This window comes from Ictidomys tridecemlineatus, unplaced genomic scaffold, assembly GCF_052094955.1.
Source record: "Ictidomys tridecemlineatus isolate mIctTri1 unplaced genomic scaffold, mIctTri1.hap1 Scaffold_466, whole genome shotgun sequence".
Classification (NCBI taxonomy): domain Eukaryota; kingdom Metazoa; phylum Chordata; class Mammalia; order Rodentia; family Sciuridae; genus Ictidomys; species Ictidomys tridecemlineatus.
The window spans coordinates 84,403-89,988 of NW_027523023.1; positions in this window are offsets into that span (position 1 = coordinate 84,403).

Here is a 5,586-nt window from a genome sequence, read left to right on the forward strand (position 1 = left end):
TGCTCCACATGGGTCCTGCTCCACCTGGTCTTGCTTCCCTGGACATGCTTCCCCTAGACTTCTTCCCCTGGCACAGTTCCACTAGCCCTGATTCCCTGGTCCCACTCGTCCAGGCCTTGCTCCCTCTCATTGTGCTTCCGTCTGGTCCTGCTCTCACAGGACTTGCTCCCTCTGGTTATGCTCTCCCTGGTCTCCCCTCCCACTGGGCCCAGCTCCCCCTCAGCCCTGTTCCCCCTGGTCCTGCTTCCCTTTCCGTTTCTCTCCTTGGCCTTGCTCTCCCTGGCACTGTTCCCTGTAGCCATGTATTCCTGGGCCCTATTCCCGCTGGGCTCTTCTTTCCCTAAGCCCTGCTCCCATGGACCTGCTCCCCATGGGACCTGCTCCCACAGGCCCTTCTCCACCTATCCCTCTTTCTCCTGGGCCCTTTTCCCCCTCGCGCTTCATCCCCTTGTCCTGCTTCCCCTGGGCCTGCGCCCCCGGGCACTGCACCCTTTGGTTCCGCTCTCCTTGGGCCCTTCTCCTCCTAGCCCTGCTGCCCCTAGCCCTTTTCTCCCTGGATCAGCTTCCAGTGGCTCTGCTCCCCTGGGCCCTGCTCTTCTAGGACCTGCACCCCTGGCCCTGCATCCCCTAGCCCTGCTTCCCCTGTGTCCTGCTACCCTTGGCCCTGCTCCCCTGGGCCATTCTCCCTCTGATCCTGCTCCCTCTGGGCTCTGCTCCTCCTTGCCATGCTTCCAAGTGCCCTGCTTCACCCTGGGCTCTGTTCCCACTGGGCTCTGCTCCCCCTTGGACCTGCTACCCCTTGGCCCTGTTCCCCCTGGTCTTGATCCCCTGAGACCTGCTTCCCTGGACCCTGCTCCCCCAACCCCTGCTCCCCTGGGCCATGCTCCCAATGGCCATTGTTTCCCTGCCCCCACTCACCCTGGCCTTGCTCCCCTGGGCCCTAGTCCCTTTAGTCCTGCTCCCCTGGGCCCTCTCCCCTGGTTCTGCTCCTCCTGGGCCCTGCTTCCATAGACCCCACTCCCCCTGGGCCTTACTTCCCCCTGCCATGCTCCCCTGGGCCTTACTCCCTCTGGTCCTGCGTCCTTTGGGCCCTACTCCTCCTGGTGCTATTCCTCTGGGCCCTGCTCCTCCCTGGGCTCAGCTCTCCCTGGACACTGCTCCCCATGGTGCAGCTTCCCCAGGTCCTGCTTTCTGTGGAACTGCTCCCTCTGACCCTGCTCCCCCTGGCCCTGCTCCCCTGGGCCCTGTTCCCATGGGCCCTGCTCCCTCTGGTCCTGCTTTCCTGTCACTGCTCCCCCCTTGCTCTGCTCCCCTGGGACCTGCTTTCCATGGCCCTGCTCCCCTGGGCCCTTTTGCCCCTGTGTCTTGCTTCCCCTGGCCCTGCACCCCTGGGCCCTGCTCCCTTAGGCCATGCTCCCTCTGGTCCTGCTTTCCTGGGCCCTGATCCCCCTGGCCCTATTACCCTGGTCCTGCTCTTCTTGTGCCCTGCTACACCTGATCCTGACCCCATGGTCCTGCTTTCCTGCGCACTGCTCCTCTGGCCCTCTCCCCTGGGCCATGCTCCTCCTGGCCTTGTTCCCCTGAGCCATGCTCTTCCCTGTGCTAAGCTCTCCCTGGGCCCTGCTTCCCCTTGGCTCTGCTCCCCCTGGTTTTGCTTCCCCGGTCTCTGCTCCCTCTGGCCCTGCTACCCCTGGCCATGTTCTTCCCAGGCCTTGCTCCTTCTGGTCCTGCTTTCCTGGGCACTTCTCCCCATGGCATTGCTCCCCATAGGCTCTGTTCCCCTGGTCCTAATCCCCTAATCCTGCTATCCTTGGGCCCTGATCCACCTTTTCCTGCTCCCCATGGCCCTGCTCCCCATGGGCCCAGCTTCTCTGGGCCTTGCTCCCTCTGGTCCTGCTTTTCTGGCCAGTGCTCTCCATAACTCTGCTCCTCTGGAACCTGCTCCCACTGGCCCTGCTCCCCTGGGCCCTGCAACCCCTGTGTCCTGCTCCCCCTGGCCCTGCTCCCATGGGCTCTGCTCCCCTGGGCGATGCTCCCTCTGGTCCTGCTTCCCCGGGATCCTGCTCCACCTGGTCCTGCTTCACCAGACTCCACTCCCCTTGGGCCCTGCTCTTTTGGGCCTGCTTTTCCTGGACCTGCTCCCCTGGGTCTGCTCCTCCTTGTGCTCCACTCCCCCTGGGCCCTGCACACCCTGGGGTCCTGCTCCCCCTGGTCCTGCTTCATAGCACCCTGCTCTCTCTGGCCCTGTTCCCCTGGCCTTGTTACCCCTGGGCCCTGTTCCTCCCTGGGGCCTGCTCCCTCTGGTCCTGCTTCCCTAGGCGCTGGTCCCTGTGGCATTGCTCCCATGGGCCCTGCTCTCCCTGGCCCATGCTCCCTCTGGTTCTGGGTTCTTAGGCACTACTCCCCCTAGCTCTGCTCCCCTAGGCCCTGCTCCCCTGGGACCTTCTCTCCCTGGCCCTGCTCCCTGGGGCCTGCTACTCCTGTGTCTGGCTCCCCCTGGTCCTGCTCTTCTTGGCCCTGCTCCCCTGGGCCATGCTGTACTCTGGCCCAGCTCCCCTAGGCCATGCTCCCTCTGCTCCTGCTCCCCCTAGGCCCTGATAATCCTGGTTCTGCTCCACTTGGCCCTGCTTCCCCCTAGGCTCTGCCCCATCTGTGTCCTGCTCTCCTTTGACCCTGCTCCTTCTGGTCCTGCTTCACTGGACTCTGCTCTATTTGGTCCTGCTCCCTCTGGTTGTGTTCCCCCTAGCCCTGCTCCCCCGGGCCCTGATCACCTAGGCATTGCTCCCTCTGGTCCTGCTTTCCTTGGCCTTGCTCCCTCAGGCCCTTCTCCCTTGAGCTCTCCTCTCCTGGGCCTGCTCTGCTGGGCCCTGCTCCTGCTGAGCCCTGCTATTCTGAGGATTGCTCCCCCTGGTCCCTTCTCTCCCTGGGCCCTGCTCCCCAGCCCCTTAACCCCTTACTCTGCTTCTCCAGGGCCCTGTTCCCCCTGGTCCTGCTCCCCCTTTCCCTGCTTCTCCTGGGCCTGATTCCCCAGGCCCTGCTCCCCTTGGTACTGCTCTCCATGGGCCCTTCTCCTCTGACCCTGAACCCCCTGGCCCTTGTATCCCTGGCTCTACTCCCTCTGGTTCTGCTCCCCTGGACTCTGCTCCTCTGCGACCTGCTCGCCCTGTCCATGCTACCCTGGGCCCTGCTCCCCCTGAGTATTTCTCCCCCTGGCCCTGCACCCCTGTGCCTAGCAACCCCTGTATCCTGCTTCGCCTGGCCCTGCTCCCCATGGGCCCTAATCCCCTGGCCCTGCTCGCCCTATCCCTGCTCTCCTGGGCCCTGCTTTCCCTGGCCCTGCTTCCCTGGGCCATGTTCCTCCCAGGCCCTGCTTCCCTGTGCCCTACTCCCCATGGACCCTTCATCCCTTGGGCCCTGCTCCCCTGGTCTTGCTCTTCATGGGCCCTGCTCACTGGACCCTGTTTCCCCTGGCCCTGATCCCCCTGGCCCTGGTCCCTGGGCCTTAATCCCCTGTGCTGTGCTCCCCACCGCCCCCCACCCCCGGCCCTACATCTCTGGGCCATGTTCCCTCTTATCCTGCTCCCCCCTGGGCCCTGCTTTTCTGGGCCCTGCTCCCGTCTGTGCTCCACTCCCTCTCGATGCTGCTCCCCCTTGATCCTGTTCCCCTTGGCTCTGCTTCCCTGGGCCATGATTCCTCTGGTCTTTCTTTCCTGGGCCCTGCTCCCCCTCTCCCTGCTCCCTGTGGGCCCTGCTCTTCCTGGCCTTTATCCTCTGGCCATTCTCCCCTGGGCCTTGCTCTCCTGGGCCCTTGTCTACTAATCCCTGCTTCCCCTGGGCCTGTTCTGCTGGGCGCTGCTCCCCATCGGTTCTGCTCTTCTGCGCCCTGATCCCCCTAGGCCCTTATCCCCCTGGGCCCTGTTCCCGCTGATCTTGCTCCCCATGGGACCTGCTCCCGTGGGCCCTTCTCCCATGTTTCCTGTTCCTCCTTTCCCTGATACCCCTGTCCCTGCTCCCCCTTTCCCTGAATCTATGGGCCTGCTTCTTGGGACCTGCTCCCCCTTGTACTGCTTTCATTGGGCCATTGTCTCCTGGTCTGCTCCCCCTGGCCCTTTCTTCCATGACTCTGCTCCCTGTGGCTCTGATTCCCTGGACACTGCTCCTCTGGGACCTGCTTTCTTTGGCCCTACTCCCTGTCATCCCTGCTACCCCAGCCCACCTATCCTGGGCCCTGCTCCCCCTTGGTTTACCTTTCCCTGGGCCCTGCTCCACCTGTTCCTTCTCCTTCCCAGCTCTGCTCCCCCTGTCCCTGTTCCTCTGGGTCCAACTCCCCCCAGTCCTGCTTTCCTGGGCCCTAATCCCTCCTGTCCCAGCTCCCTGGGCCCTGCTCCCCCATGGCCTTACTCCCCTGGGTCCTTGTTTCTCTAGGCTGTGCTCCCTCTGGTCTTGCTTTCTTGGTCCCTGCTCCCCATGGCACTGTTCCCCATGGGCTCTGCTCCCTGTGGCCCTAATACCTTTCATTGTGACCTGCTCCCGCTGGCCCTAATCCCCTTTCCTGCTCTCCTTGGGACCTTCTCCACCTGGTCCTGATAACCATGGCCCTACTCCTTTTGGTCCTCATTCCCTGAGTCCTGACCCATAGGCCCTGCTCCCCCTTTCCCTGCTTCTCCTGGGCCTGCTTCCCCGGGCACTGCTCCTTCTGGTACTGCTCACCCTGGGCCCTTCTCCCCCGGCCCTGCTCCCTCTGGCCCTTTTCTCTCTCGATCTGCTCCACTGACTCTGCTTCCATGGGCCTTGCTCCTCTAGTATCTTCTCTCCCTGGTCCTACTCCCCTGGGCCCTGCTCCCACTGTGTACTGTTCCCCCTGTACCTACTCCCCTGAGCCCTGCACCCATGTGTCCTGCTCCCCATGGTCCTGTTTTCCCGGGCCCTGTTCCACCTGGCCCTTCTCCCGTGGCCCTGCTCCCCCTTGGCTGTGCTCCCTGATCCCTGCTCCCCTGGGTTCTGCTTCCCCTCGGCCCTGGTTTCAGTGTGTCAAGCTCCTCTGGGCCCCACTTCCACTGGGCTCTGCTCCCACTGGCCCTGCATTCCCCCGCCCTGCTCCTCCTGGCCCTGCTACCCTGGCCCTGATCCCTCTTGGCCATGCACCCTGAGCCCTACACGCCCCCCCCCCGTGTTCTGCTCCCTATGGGCCCTGGTTTCCCAGTGCCCCGCTGCCCCTGGGCCCTGCTCTCCCTTGTCCTGCATTTCTGGGCCCTGATTCTCCTGACCATGCTCCCCTGGGCCCAGCTTCCCCCAACCATGCTCCCTGGGCCCTCCTTCCCATGGTTCTACTCCCCCTGCACTGGTTTCCCTGTGCCCTGCTCCCCTGGGCCCTGCTTCCTTTGGGCCCTGTTCGCCATGGTCCTTCTCCCCATGGGCCCTGCTCCCCTGACCTTGCTCTCCCGGCCCTATTTCCTGTGAGCTCTTCTCCCCCTAGCCTGGATCTCCTGGGTCCTGTTCCCCATAGGCCTCCTCTCCTTGGGCCTTGCTCCACCTGGTCCGGCTCCTCCTGGGCCCTGCTACCCCTGGCCCTGCTCTCCTAGGCAC